Genomic DNA, 16,415 nt, shown 5'->3' on the forward strand with positions numbered 1-16,415 from the left:
TTGATACCTTGGTAAACTCTAGCTCGGGATATCAATACTTGTCATTCATGGATGCGTACTTGGGATATAATCAAATCCCGATATACAGGCCGAATCAGGAAAAGACATCTTTCATCGCGCCTAGAGCGAATTACTGCTATGTGGTCATGTCCTTCGGATTGAAAAATGCAGGAGCCACATACCAAAGGTTGATGAACAAGGTGTTTGCACCTCACCTTGGGAATTTAATGGAAGTATATATGGACGACATATTAATAAAAACCAAGGATGAGGCCAACCTCCTGACCGACCTCTCGCAAGTCTTCAACACCATAAGGACGTACGGGATGAGATTGAATCCCGCAAAGTACACATTTGCAGTGGAGGCTGAAAAATTTCTAGGGTTTATGCTAACACAAAGGGGGATTAAAGCTAACCCTGATAAGTGTAGAGCAGTCTTGAAAATGAAGAGTCCGACCTGTTTAAGGGAGGTCCAGCAGCTGAACGGCCGACTTGCAGTTCTCTCCAAATTTTTAGCAGGATCAGCATTGAAATCCCTACCACTTTTATCTCTATTAAGAAAAGGATGCCAGTTCGAATGGACTCCTGAATGCGAAGAAGCTTTCCAGGAGTTCAAAAGGTTTTTGAGCCAACCTCCCATTCTGACTCGACCTAAAATCGGGGAAGAACTCGTCCTGTATTTGTCTGTGGCCAAAAATGTTGTGGCGTCAGCACTGATACGGGAGGATGAGGTCGGACAGCATCTTGTATACTTCACCGGTAAAGTTCTGCAAGGCCCCGAGTTAAGGTAACCAAAACTCGAGAAGTTTTCGTATGCGTTAATATTGGCGTCTCAAAGGCTACGGCCTTATTTTCAAGCTCATACAATAAGAGTTCGAACGAACCAGCCTATGAAGCAAATTCTTCTAAAAATAGACATTGCGGGTAGAATGGTTCAATGGGCTATAGAATTGTCCGAGTTCGACCTAAAGTATGAAACTCGGACAGCGATTAAAGCCCAGTGCCTGACCAACTTCTTGGTGGAATATGCGGGAGATCAAGAGGAGGCCTCCACAACTTGGGAGTTGTATGTGGACGGCTCTTCCAATAAAGTCGGAAACGGTGCATGCATAATACTGGTCAACCAAGAAGGAACCAAAATAGAAGTCTCTCTGAAATTTGAATTTCCGGCCTCTAACAATCAGGCAGAATATGAAGCCTTGATTGTCGGGTTGAAGCTAGCAGAAGAAGTCGGTGCAATCAAAGTAGTGGTCTTCAGTGACTCTCAAGTGGTGACTTTTCAAATCAACGGAGAGTATCAGGCTAAAGACCCAAATATGAAAAGGTACTTAGATAAAAATTTGGAGTATCTTAGGCGATTCTCATAGATCGAGGTCAGACACATAACTCAGAATCTTAACAGCGGAGCAGATGCCCTCTCCAAGCTAGCAAGTACCAAGTCAGGAGGAAATAACAGAAGCCTGATCCAGAAAACTCTCCAAGATCCCTCTGTCATGAAGACATGAGCTAAATAAGATGTCCTAGAGGTATCTGGCTTAGACCTCGGGTGGATGACCCCATTAATCGAATACATAAAGTTCGACACCCTACCCAAGGAGGAAAAAGAAGTCAAGAAAATCCGAAGGGAGGTACAAAATTACACCTTGGTGAAAAATATCCTCTATAGAAGAGGAATATCCACACCATTGCTGAAGTGCGTCCCGACCTCAAAGACGACAGAAGTTTTGGAAGAGGTGCACAATGGTATCTTTGGAAACCATCTCGGAGCAAGGTCTCTAGCCAAAAAAGTTATCCGAGCCGGGTTCTACTGGCCAACCTTGCAGAAGGATGCTACCGAATTTGTTAAGAAATGTTAGCCATGCCAAATGCATGCTAACTTTCATGTCGCTCCCCCCGAAGAACTTATAAGCATAACTTCTCCATGGCCTTTTGTAAAATGGGAATTAGACCTACTCGGACCTTTTTTCCAAGTGCCTGGACAAGTAAAATACCTCATAGTGGGAGTAGACTACTTCACAAAGTGGATTGAAACAGAACCCTTGGCCACCATCACAGCTCAGAGAAGTCGAAAGTTCCTCTACAAAAATATCATTACCAGGTATGGAATTTTCCATTCCATTACGACCAATAATGGTACCCAATTCACCGACTCCACATTCAGAAACTTGGTAGCCAGTATGAAGATCAAGCATCAGTTCACTTCGGTTGAACACCCACAAGCAAATGGGCAAGCAGAAGCAGCCAATAAAGTCATATTGGCTGGATTAAAGAAAAGGCTTCAAGACGCAAATGGGGCTTGGGCCGAGGAGCTCCCACAAGTATTATGGGCATACCAGACTACATCTCAGTCTACCACGGGAGAAACACCCTTCCGACTTGCTTATGGCATAGAAGCCATGATACCAGTTGAAATCAACGAGCAAAGTCCAAGGATGAGGTTCTATGATGAGGTCGGCAATATTTAGGCACATAAAGAAGAACTCGAACTACTCTCTGAAGTCCGAGAACAGGCCCAGATAAGGGAAGCAACGCTAAAGCAAAGGATGACGAACAGACACAACAAGAAAGTCATTTGTAGAAAATTTGCTTTAGACGACTTGATTTTGATTCGTAATGACATTGGTGTAAATAAGTTAGGTGAAGGAAAGCTCTCCACCAACTGGAAATGACCATATAAGATAAGTGAAATCCTTGGAAAGGGGTATTACAAAGTATTCAACTTGAGTGGCGCCGAGCTCCCCAGATTATGGCATGCCTCTAACATGAGGAGGTATAATAGCTAGAAGCGAACTCCGCTCCCTGATGTACTCTTTTTTCCGACTTCATGGTTTTTTCCCAAAAAATGGTTTTCCTTGAAGGGGGTTTTAACGAGGCATCAAAGAGGGGACTAAGGGTTAAAAGTTTTAAATCCCTTAGTAGCTAAAAAGAACTTTTGTAAAGGATATCTCCATCAATCGACAAGCATTTATTTTATCTCTTCATAATTCCGTTATTACCATTATTATTATTATTATTATTATTATTATTCTTCTTCTTCTTCTTCTTCTTCTTCTTCTTCTTCTTCTTCTTCTTCTTCTTCTTCTTCTACGAAACGCACCGATTTAAGCTCGAAAAAGCGTAAAAATCCCATGACCGACCTAAGTGGTCGGCGAGATAAAATGACGAAGTACAAGTCGGTGTAAAGAGGTTACAAAAGACGACATGATAACTCGAGAATAATATCACTAACAACTCACAAGTCGGAAAGCCCGAGAAAAACAAAATGCATCGCAAAAATAACCTAAGTTATGAAAACAATTCAATAAACAAAATTGAATATGTAAAGTCAAAATAATGGAACACAAAAAGAGATACGAAAATCCCTCAAAGATAGAAGAAAAGGTTTTTTCAAAATTACTCTACAAAAAGTTTTCTGGAATTCTAACTTAGAACAGTTTATATGACGAAAAACTTTTTCATAAAATCGGGAAGATCAAAACAACAAAGGGTTTTTCGCAAAAAATCTTAAAAAATGGATGGTTTTCAGTGGCTAAGAGAAGAGGGGTTGAATCTTAGCCCCTTTTTCACTTAATAATACTTGCTGGTCTTTGAAACTACTTCTGGAGACTTTTTTATTTTTGTCTCGTACCCAGCCATGAGACTTTTTCTTTTTATCTCGTCACCCGGCACGAGATATTTTTCAGTTTTATCTCCTGGGCAGCAGAAATAGAAATAGAGTAGAAGAGAGAGATAATTACACTAAGATATATCCTGGTTCAGCTGCTAAGTGCAAGGCAGCCTACATCCATTCTCAATCACAATAATGATGGAATTTCACTATAATCATTATTGATTACAAACACCAATTCTCCCTAGGAACTACCCTTTCTATCCGGGACAAGTCCAGAATCTAAACCCCAATCCTGAACTTGACTTGGTCACTGCCAAGCTTTCAACGGCTAAGTGCTAACCCAACTTGCAAGGGAATTCCCACAGAATCATAAAACACAACACAGATGTACAAAGGACCTCTAAGGACATCTATGGCTTTTTCTTTTAATTTTGTACTCTATGCCTTTTTCCGCTCTATGCCTTTTTCTTACAAATTTCAATATTTGCCTTTTTCCATGAGACTCAAGACAGATAAAATTAAACAGAAAAATACAAAATAGAAAATATTGAAGGAGAAGAACTTCTGTTAGCTTGGGTAGCTATGAGAACTCTGTGCTCACTCTTTTTCTTGCCTCAAGCCCTGGCTGTTCTCCCTTACTTATAGGGAGAAACCTCCACGGTTGAAACCAAATAAACCAAGCCAAACTTCTTCTTCTTCATGCAAACCAGTTCGGCCAGAGAGGGAGAAGAGATAACCGAATGCTAAAACCCAACATACAATTACCTCTGAGTCTTCTTTTTACACCAAGCTTCATCAATCTGAGCCATCCAACTTGTCTTGCTCTCCAAGAAGGACTCCTAGCCCTTGATGCTTCTTAATGTATGACAGCTCCTCCTGCTCCACTTTTGCTTCCTCCTTTACACAGCCACCCTAGCTACCTTCTGTGATGAGTGAACAAAAAAGCAGAGACGAGTCATCCTTGAGATCTTCTTCCTCTGACCGAAATCTTCATCTTCCATTTTTGGTATAGAGAAGCTGAGATCTCTTCAACAAATCTTACCATAAGTGATGAAAATCTCAGCCACAACATACTTTTTGTTTTCTTTTTCTTGCCATCATTGTGATGGTCTTGTTGCTTGATTCTTCTTCTTTTCGGTAGCTAGCTTTAGCCTTCATGCTTTTTTGTTGAAATGACCGAAAGAGAAGAAGGAGTAGAGTAGAGAGAGAAGAAAAAAAACAAAGCTATGAGTGTTATTACAAATAAATTAATTAAGATCAACTCTCCATGCTTTGTGTAGTAGCGTGTAAGCTACACTTAATGCCATCAAATCACTTTGACATTTTCTCTTTCATATTTCCAAGGCAATTAACTTAAGCAAAGAGAATTTTGAAATCCACCACATGATAGAAGTGGGATCCGTTGGAAGCATTCCTTGCTTTCTCTCTTTCTTGTTTTCGGTCCAAGCAAGCAAAACAATTTGGGCTTATAGTAATGATTGAATTCTGGCCCAAATAACATAACAACAATTCAGCCACAAGGATCAAAAGGATTTTGTATCTATGCTGAATGTTAATTTTAATACAATTGGGCTTGCAATTTTTCTTTTCTTTTTGATCCAATAACAAAACCTACATAACAAAATTATTTTAATTAACATATTTGAATTGGAATCAATTTAATAATTTTATAATTAATCATATTAATAATGTTTAGTCATCAATAATTTAATTTAGAGTTTTTCAAACTCATCAATCCCCCCTTGATGACAAACATTATTAAGAAATTAAAATGGAAAGAGATCAAGAATTAGAGTACTCCCTTTTGAATACTTGAATTCCTTCATTTCCAATTATTACATGGCTCCCCCTTAATATATGCTATTTCACCAAGGGGAGCTTTATACCTGTAACAATTTTTATCAAGCCTAAGGCAACAATGTTATTCAACATATTATATGTAGAATGTTAAATGGCTTGATTTATGAGCAGAATTGGAATGATAAACAAAACTTATTTGTTATCATAAATTGATTTTCTGCTCAAACACATATAAAGCAATTGAGTACATATCAACCAAAAATATTTTTGATGTTTCAAGAAGTTTCTATTCAATCTATTTGAAAATATTTTTCAATCAACATATCAGAGCAAAATAATCAAAGTAAGGAAACATTTTTAAGCATGATCATCTCAAAACATAACAACTATTAGAATTTATTTTCATATTACAGCTTAAAGGAACTACCAAAAATAAAATATTCCTAATCCACTATACAGTACAGCCAACATATTTACCAAGGTAAATCAAATGCATCCACTAGATAAATCAAATACATATTTTTAATTCAAAACATAGCAGGCATATCTACAAATGCATCACAAGAATCAAGCTAATCACCACAACAAATAATTGAAACAAGGATGATCATAAATCCACAAAGGATTTCATCCCCTGTTTTCTTAATTTTAATTTCTCAGTCATTTCTCCCCCTTTTGGCATCAAGGGACACCTACAAAAAAAAATAACATTGGAAGCAAAATATCCAAAATATAACCAAAATACCAAGAGTGTATCATAGTGTCATAGGTCTAAAGTATCCAAGCAGACTACTATAGTATCAGATTGAGCCGAAACAAGCCAAATATCAACAAAAGAAAAACATAGTTATTAATCATCAGATAAATTGTACTCAGAGCCATTTGCGTCCTCTTCACTAGCAGCACCCATCTTCTCCTCAAAACTCTCCAGCATTAGACCCACCCTCTCTTTGTACTTCATCCAAGCCCTTTCGTTTTCAAAAGCTTGCTTGCGGGCAGCCTTATAGGATTGCACCATTAGCTCGGACATGTTGGAAAATTTAGTAAGAATTTCCTTGATCGATTCGGTTGTCTTGGAATGCTCAGGTGGCTGGCTCTCAAACTCACTGTCAGAGGGAATAGACTTTTTCCCTTTGTTCCCTTTCATACCTCCTCCCTTAATGAGTGAAACCTTATTTTCTACAGCTTCATTGATTAGATCAACTTTAAAATACTCAAAAATGATGGTGAGAAACATGCCATAAGGTAAATTTGCCTTTTTGGTACTTTTAACAGATTTCCATATATGCCTTATCATAAGGTATCCAAAAGAATTAGGAGAAGAAGTAACAAGTGCAAAAAGTACAAGAGAGTCAGAAACAGTTACTCTGTTATGTGAACCACTTTGAGGAGTTAGAATATGAGTGATGATCCTATGGAGCAATGAGTTTGTGGGACCGAGTGCCTTGTGAGTCGGGATGGTGCCATCCAAACCAGACAAGTTCTCACAGATTTGTTGAAGGACAACCTTGGATGTGACGCCAACCTGAGAGTCCCATTTGTCAGTCATGTACGCTCTTGGTCCCTCATCTGTGTAGCCTAGGGCAGCACCAATTGTCTCTGAGTTCAGAGTCATGTATACCCTGAATGAATGGTGCCATCGATCAGCCTCATATTAGCATAAAATTCACGTACTAATCCAGGGTAAACAGGTTTCTGAATATGGAGCAGAGGAGTCCATTTTAGATTTTCAAACAGATGAGAAAAGTTAATTCCTTTGGCTGCCAGTGAGTCCAGATTCACCAGGTATGTGGCGCATAAGTGGCATTTCTCCAACACTTTCTTGTGGAACTCATAGGATGCACACGAATTGAACCTGGTTGGATCAAAGTGTGAATGATATTTGTTGAACTTATTTTTGAATTCCAATGATTCCAAGTTTGCTGGCTCCCTTGTGTTGTGTAACACAAAGCTTTTGGTCTTCTGGAAACTTCGTCCAGGAGTGGTCTTCTTCGCGGTGATGGCGGCGGTGATAGTGGAGGTGAGGTGTGGGACTCTTCTTCTTCTTCAGCCATGGGTACCTTCTCCTTCTTTTTCCTTGAGGAAGTCTTTGTTTCTATCACCTTTCTCCTCATGGTGTCCATTTGCTTGGATGATGGTGAGGGAGAGGATGAGGAAGTGGAATGAATATGTATGTGGGTGTGGGTTTGAGGAGTGGTAGGTTTTTGGGAGAGAAGGACTCGTTCACTTTCCTTGGAGTAGTTTTCTTTTTCATGATAATAAAAAATGGAGAAGTGGAGGGGGGAAGGTGAAGAGAGAACCGAATTGAGTGGAGAGATGAGGGAGGTTAGGGACGTATTAAATGTTGAGTGGAGAGAGAATTGGAGGGAGTTAATACCCATTAATGAGCAGTTATTAACCAAGGGAAGTTTCCTTTTATTTGAAATTAAAACTGAAAGTTTGGTTCCTAGAATCAAGGGATGTGAAGAGGAAAAAGATTTGATTTGACAATAACCTCTTCCAACAAGATTTGATGAGACAACAAAAAGGAATTGTGATTTACACAAAGAGGAACTCAAAAACGGTCAGAGTGGAGTCAAATAAATTTGGTGGGGCCCAAAAAAATTAATGTCTGCGCAGTCTCCCCCTTGATCATAGCCCTTTCAACACATCCTGATTTTTATCTCCTGCTTTCCTACGAGACAAAACTAAGCAGAATAAAAAATTTCACAAGTTATCAATATAGCTTGAATCTATCATTCCCAAACTTTTTCTCAGAGTGCAGAATCTGTCTTCACAGAGGGGTTTTGTAAAAATGTCAACAAGTTGGTCTTCAGATTTTACAAACTGAATATCAATAGTACCCTTTTGCACATGTTCCCTAATAAAATGATATTTGATTTCAATGTGCTTGGTTCTTGAGTGCAGAACAGGATTTTTTGAAATATTTATAGTACTCATATTATCACAAAATAAGGGTATACTATTGATCTTTAATTTGTAATTTTTCAACTGCATTTTTAACCAAATTAGTTGTGAACAACATGCAGATGCAGAAATATATTCAGCTTCAGCCGTGGATAGAGCCACTGTAGCTTATTTTTTGCTTGACCACATGTTGAGTGAGCTTCCAAGAAAGCAACACATGCCGGATGTGCTCCTTCTATCCACCCTATCTCCCACATAATTTGCATCACAAAACCCTACTGCACAAAAATAATAAGATTTTGGATACCACAAGCCATAATCGCTAGTTCCCTTAATGTATCTAATGATGCGCTTAACGGCTGAAAGATGGGATTCTTTTGGGTGAGATTGAAATCTTGAACATACACCCACACTTTGAACAATATCCGGTCTAGAGGAGGTAAGGTCCATGAGTGAACTTATCATTCCTCTATACCTTGTTTCATCCACATCTTTGTCATCATCATCCATTTCAAGTTTGGTGTTTGGATGCATTGGTGTTCCCATTGGTTTGGAACTTTCTAGGCCAAATTTTTTGATAAGTTCTTTTGCATACTATCCTTGGTGAATAAAGGTACCACTCGGAGTTTGTTTAATTTGTAGTCCAAAAAATAAAGTTAGCTCTCCCATTAAGCTAATCTCAAAATCACTAGTCATGAGTTTTCCAAACTCTTCACACAAGGACTCATTGGCTTATCCAAACACAATGTCATCCATATAAACTTGAATTAGGAGAATATCATTATTAGATGCTTTAATAAATAAAGTAGTGTCGGTGGTACCCCTTTGAAATTGATTTTCCAACAAAAAGGCACTAAGCCTTTCATACCAAGCTCTTGGAGCTTGTCTAAGGCCGTAAAGAGCCTTTGAAAGTTTGAAAACATGGTTTAGAAATTCTTTATCTTCAAAATCGGGGTTGAGACACAAACACTTCTCTATCAATAAAGCCATTAAGGAAAGTACATTTTACATCCATTTGAAACATTTTAAAACCCTTATGGGCAGCATAGGCAAGAAGCAACCTAATTGCTTCCATTCTAGCTACCGGAGCAAAAAACTCATCAAAATCTATCCCTCTTCTTGATCGTAACCTTCGGCCACTAATCTAGCCTTGTTACGAACAACTTTTCCATCCTCACCTAATTTATTTTTGAAAACCCACTTAGTACCCGTAACCTTCTTACCATCCGGATAGGGCACTAGTGTCCAAACCTCATTCTTGTCGAATTGAGCAAGCTCTTCTTGCATGGCTTTGACCCATGATGGATCTTCAAGAGCTTGTTTGACATTGTTGGGCTCCATTTGTGATAAGAGAGTAAAATTACTTGGTTCGGTTTGCCTTTTGGATGAGGATCTTGTTGTTACACCTTGTGAGGGATCACCAATGATAAAGTCATGAGGATAACCCCTCATGGACTTCCATTCTCTAGGCTTTCGGAGTGGTGTTGAGCTTTGATGAGCTTCTGTGGGTTGTTCTGTTCCAGTTTCTCTTGCTGGCTCAGGAGATAAAATGAAAATATCTCTTTCATTCTGACAAGACAAACTGGACTGACAGATTCTTCATTTTGAGCAGACTTGGGATTTTCTTCACTTGTTTCCTTGTTGATAGCGTCTTCACAATCTGAATCATTTTCTATCACAGTACTGGGAATTGAATTAGAATCACAAAAAGAGACATGTATGGATTCCTCTATGGTTCTATGTTCTTTGAGATAAATTCTATAGACCTTGCTAGTGGTGGAGTATCCAACAAACATCCCCTCATAGAATTTTGGATCAAATTTACTAAGATTTTCTTTATTGTTAAGTACAAAGCATTTGCATTCAAAAATATGGAAATACTTAAGATTTGGAGGGGTTCCTTTCCATAGCTCGTAAGGAGTTTTCTTCAACCCTTTTCTAATAATGGTCCTATTCAAAATGTAACAAGCTGTATTTACAGTTTTAGCCCATAGAAATTTTGGAATCTCATTCTCACAAAGCATGGCCCTAGTCATCTCTTGAAGGCTTCTATTCCTTCTCTCAACCACCTCATTTGTTGAGGGGTTCTAGGGCATGAAAAGTTATGAGAAATTCCAAAATCATCACAGAATTTTTTAAAGTCTTGGTTTTCAAATTCTCTTCCATGATCACTTCTCAAATGGGCAATTTTTAAATATTTTTCATTCTGAATTTTTTTGCAAAGGGTTAAGAAAGCATGGAAAGCATCATTTTTATGAGCAAGAAAAAGTACCCAACCAAATCTAGAGTAATCATCCACTACCACTAGACCATAGTGTTTACCTCCTAAACTTTGAGTTCTTGTTGGACCAAAAAGATCAATGTGTAACATCTCTAATGGCCTTTTGGTTGAAATTCCATCTTTTGGTTTAAAAGAGGATTTTACTTGTTTGCCTAATTGGCAAGCGTCACAAGTAAGATCCTTATCAAATTTGATATTTGGAATTCCTCTAATCAAATTTTTCTTGACTAGCTTAGAAATTTGGTACATGCTAGCATGACCCAACTTTCTATGCCATAGCCATTTTTCAAATTCAAGAGAAGTGAAACATGTTACATTTTGTTCTTTCAAGTCCTCAAGAGTCAATCCATACACATTATTGCACCTTTTAGCCTCAAACAAAATATCCCCAGTTTTTTCACAAACAACTAAGCACATAAACTTTCTAAAAACAACTTCATATCCTAGATCACACAATTGACTTACACTAAGTAAATTATGTTTCAAACCATTTACAAGAAGAACATCATTTATACAAGATGAAAAGCTTTTACCAACTTTTCCAACGGCCACTATCTTTCCTTTACCATCATCACCGAAAGTGACAAATCCTCTATTGTACTCATCAAGCTTTATGAAGAAGGTTGTCTTTCCGGTCATATGCCTAGAGCATCCGCTGTTCATGTACCATATGTTGTCCTTTCTCTTGGATGCTACACATACCTGTTCAACATGGTCTGTCATAAGACATGGTTGAGACTTGGTTTCAGACTCTTCATCATCTTCAGAATCGTTTTCTAAGTCCTCCCAAGAAGCCATCAGCCCTTTCTTCTTTCCCTTCTTTGACTTCTCTTCTTTCTTCAACTTAGGGCAATCTGACTTGAAATGCTCAGTTTCTTTGCAGTTCTAACAAGTCACCTTGCTGAGATCTTTCCTTTGTTTCCTAGAGCTACTTCCCTTGCTTCTCTCCTTGAACTTCACCATTTTTATGAATTTTTTTACAAACAACACAAATTCATTTTTAGAGGAATTGTCACTGGATTCATCATCCAGGGGGTTAGTAACAGATGTAAAAGCAATTCCTTTCTTTTTTGAATCTTTTTTCAAATAAGTGTTTTCAAAAGCAAGTAGGTTTCCTCTCAAGTCATCATATGTCATGGAATCTAGACCACTACTCTCAGATATGATTAAATCTTTTGTTTCCCACTCTTTTGTAAGACATCTTAGAACTCTCCTCACAAGCACAGAATCAGGATACGTTATTCCCATAGCATCCAAGCCTACAATGATGATGTTGAATCTTTCAAACATTTCATCTATTGATTCTCCTTCCTTCATTGAGAACATTTCATATTCTCTGTTCAACATGTATATCCTTGTCTTCTTTCCTATTGTGGTTCTTTCATGAGTGATTTGAAGTTTGTCCTAGATTTCCTTTGCCGTTGTGCATCGTGATACCCGTCGGTACTCCTCGAAGCTGATAGCACAGTTGAGCAAGTTGATAGCCTTGGCATTGAGCTCCACATTCTTTCTGTCTTCTTCGGTCCAGCTTGCTTCGGGTTTAAGAGAAACTACTCCTTCAGCACTTGTGGTGGTTGGAAATTGAGAACCCTCCAAGATAATCTTTTAGAGCCTGTAATCTACTACTTGCACAAAGATCTTCATTCTCTCCTTCCAATAGGTATTGAAAAGAGGAGGTCTGTTACTTGACTGTCCTTCTGTCAGGTTGTAAGACACCAGATTTGAGCCACTGTTTTCAGCCATCTGGATCTTTTCTCCAAGCTGCAAAGCTTGATCTCTTTGAGACCAAGCTCTGATACCAATTGATGGTTTTCAGTGGCTGAGAGAAGGGGGGTTGAATCTTAACCCCTTTTTCACTTAATAATACTTGCTGGTCTTTGAAACTACTTCTGGAGACTTTTTTTTATTTTTGTCTCGTACCCAGCCACGAGACTTTTTCTTTTTATCTCGTACGCGGCACGAGATATTTTTCAGTTTTATCTCCTGGGCAACAGAAACATAAATGGAGTAGAAGAGAGAGAATTACACCAAGATATATCCTAGTTCAGCTGCTAAGTGCAAGGCAGCCTACATCCAGTCTCCATCACAACAATGATGTAATTTCACTATAATCATTCTTGATTACAAACACCAATTCTTCCTAGGAACTACCCTTCCTATTCGGGACAAGTCCAGAATCTAAACCCCAATCCTGAACTTGACTTGGTCACTGCCAAGCTTTCAACGGCTAAGTGCTAACCTAACTTGCAAGGGGATTCCCACAGAATCATGAAACACAACATAGATGTACAAAGGACCTCTAAGGACATCTATGGATTTTTCTTTTAATTTTGCACTCTCTGTCTTTTTCCACTCTATGGCTTTTTCTTACAAACCTCACTGTTTGCCTTTTTCCATGAGACTCAAGACAGACAAAATTAAACAGAAAAATACAAAATAGAAAACATTGAGGGAGAAGAACTTCTATTAGCTTGGGTAGCTATGAGAACTCTGTGCTCACTCTTTTCCTTTCCTCAAGCCCTGACTGTTCTCCCTTACTTATAGGGGGAAACCTCCACGATTGAAACCAAATAAACCAAGCCAAACTTCTTCTTCTTCATGCAAACTGGTTCGGCCAGAGAGGGAGAAGAGATAATCGAATGCTAAAACCCAACATGTAATTACCTCTGAGTCTTCTCTTTACACCAAGCTTCATCAATCTGAGCCATCCAACTTGTCTTGCTCTCCAAGAAGAACTCCTAGCCCTTGATGCTTCTTGATGTATGACAGCTCCTCCTGCTCCACTTTTGCTTCCTCCTTCACGCAGCCACCCTAGCTACCTTCTGTGATGAGTGAACACAAAAGCAGAGACGAGCCATCCTTGAGATCTTCTTCCTCTGACCAAAATCTTCATCTTCCATTTTTGGTATGGAGAAGCTGAGATCTCTTCAACAAATCTTACCATAAGTGATGAAAATCTCAGCCACAACATATTTTTTGTTTTCTTTTTTTTTTGCCATCATTGTGATGGTCTTGTTGCTTGCTTCTTCTTCTTTTTGGTAGCTAGCTTTAGCCTTCATGCTTTTTCTGTTGAAATGACCGAAAGAGAAGAAGGAGTAGAGAGAGAAGAAAAAAAACAAAGCTATGAGTGTTATTACAAATAAATTAATTAGGATCAACTCTCCATTCTTTGTGTAGTAGCGTGTAAGCTACACTTAATGCCATCAAATCACTTTGACATTTTCTCTTTCATATTTTCAAGACAATTAACTCAAGCAAAGAGAATTTTAAAATCCACCACATGATGGAAGTGGGATCCGTTGGAAGCATTCCTTGCTTTCTCTCTTTCTTGTTTTCGGTCCAAGCAAACAAAACAATTTGGGATCATAGTAATGATTGAATTCTGGCCCAAATAACATAACAACAATTCAGCCACAAGGATCAAAGAGATTTTGTATCTATGCTGAATGTTAATTTTAATACAATTGGGCTTGTAATTTTTCTTTTCTTTTCGGCCCAATAACAAAACCTGCATAGCAAAATTATTTTAATTAACATATTTGAATTGGAATCAATTTAATAATTTTACAATTAATCATATTAATAATGTTTAGTCATCAATAATTTAATTTAAAATTTTCCAAACTCATCAAAAATTAGTCAACAAAAAGTTATTTTTTCAGGCATCAAAAACACCCGCAAACATACATAATCAAAATATTTTGTTAAAAGGTCCTTATCCAAAAAAGGACCAGCGAAACAAATAAATTTTGTTAATGACCCTATTAAGGGACAAGTGTCAGAAACCACCACAAGAAACAAACATATAAAAATAAATTGTTAAAAAAGTGCCCACAAGCCAGGCCCTAGTAGCTAGAAATCATTGGAAACCGAGAAGAAGATTGGAGTCATCAACAGGTGTAGAAAATCTGCTACAGGAGTCGAAAGGGTCTGAGGGATCTCTTCGGTGACAGAGGTCGGAGCTTCGGCTGGTTGAGAAGAAGAACTCGGCAGGAATCCTTCCTGTTGCTCCACCTCGCGAGGAGGAGACTCAACAATACGCTGCCCACGAGTCTTCAACTTGGAATCGGTCTCAGGACGAAGAGGAGAAACAATTGCCCCATCAATGACGACTTTGTCGGGATGGAGAGGTGAAAGGTCCAAGTCAGGAGCGATAACTTCGACTTGTTCCTTGAACACCCTAAAAGCCTCCTCCAAGCTCTCAACAATAGAATCCTCCAAGTCCTGACAGGCCTCCCGATTCAACTCCAGCTGCTTCTCCAGATCAATATTCTCAGAAAAAAGCCTAACATAATTTTGCTCTGCCTTCTCCTTCAACCCCTCAGCCAGGGCACATTGGCCCATCAATTTTTTCTCCCTCTACTGGAGTTGGGCAAGCTACTCTTTCAACCAGGCATTCTCCCCCTGCAGCCTCTTCTCCTCTTCCTGATATAGAACAATCCTCCCCTGAAGGTCCTCTATGGATTTTTGAAAAGAACTCAAGGGAGTTTTGTCGAGTATATCAAGAAGGGCACAAAAATCCCAAAAGTTTCTCACTACAACAGCAAGCATGCATAAAAAATATACCCGAAAAACCCTTCCCGGCGTACGGTATAAGTAAAATACGACCAAAACAGCAAAGGAAGGCAAGAAGAGCTAACCTTCTTTGAAAAAGGGAGGGAATTCCAGTAGCTGACCTAAAGTACCTGCGAACGAAAGGCCAAAGGGAGTTTTTGAGCAAAAAAGTGAGAGAGCAGGAAAGAAACTTCGAAGAGAAGACGAAAGAAAATGAAGAAAGGAAAGGGAAAAGTATTTATAACATACTAGGGGCAAAATAGTAAAATGACGCTGTCATTAAAGAAACGCGCCGTTACCAATGTAACTGCTCCCCCACGTGTAAATGCAAGCCCCGAACAGACGCAACGTTTGACTAGTGGCGACGGTTGAGAAATTCAAAATCACGTCAGTTTTAAACTAAAATCACGTCGTTTTCCGACTTAAATAAACCTGAGTTCAATTAATACTCGAATCCAACTCATAGCTAAGAGATCAGACTCGAGTAGGGGTACTGTTCATATCCTGACCCAATACTATGGTCCAGGCCCAAATAAGCCAAAAGAGGCCCAATCCAAAGGTTGGCCTTTACCACCTACCCGGCCTCCTTAAAGAGGTCGGGTTCGACATAAGCTAACAGATAACACTTATTCAAATAAGTAACTGCCCCCTAAAATCTATCATCTACTTCTAGAAGAGATATCTCAACAACCCTAAGATAAAGGGACGGTTATCCACCTTCAGAAGTGGAGCTACTCCAACGGTGGTTATTGGAGCATCACCTATAAATACCCTGACGCTCTCAGGTAAACCTAAGTTCCAATACTCTCTAAACCTGCTTACTCCCTTGCTAATTTAGGCATCGGAATGTCTTTGCAAGTATCACCCCCTTATTCTCTTACGTACATAACTCGGATGGCGACTCCTAGACGTGAAGTAAGTCGGAGGCCACCTTCTTCTAACGTTTGGACCTATCTTTTAAGCCCAATCCACCAGTCTGAGGATGTAGAAAATGGATAATTGTTTGGGATGGACTATGATGACCTACTCATACATGCATGCGTGCATGTTTACCATGATATTGTGCTTGGCACTTAATTGGCAGAGGCATGTGGGGAGAAGCCTTCACCTTCGACCCTACGTGCCACAACCCACACCACACTTGTAATTCCTTTTTCCTATAAAAATACTAATACTATATCTCCATGATTGTTAGGAAGCAACCCAACCAATATATATATATATATATATATATATACTTTGTTAGTTATTTTCTTCTTATTC

This window comes from Arachis ipaensis, chromosome B03 (assembly GCF_000816755.2).
Source record: "Arachis ipaensis cultivar K30076 chromosome B03, Araip1.1, whole genome shotgun sequence".
NCBI lineage: Eukaryota > Viridiplantae > Streptophyta > Magnoliopsida > Fabales > Fabaceae > Arachis > Arachis ipaensis.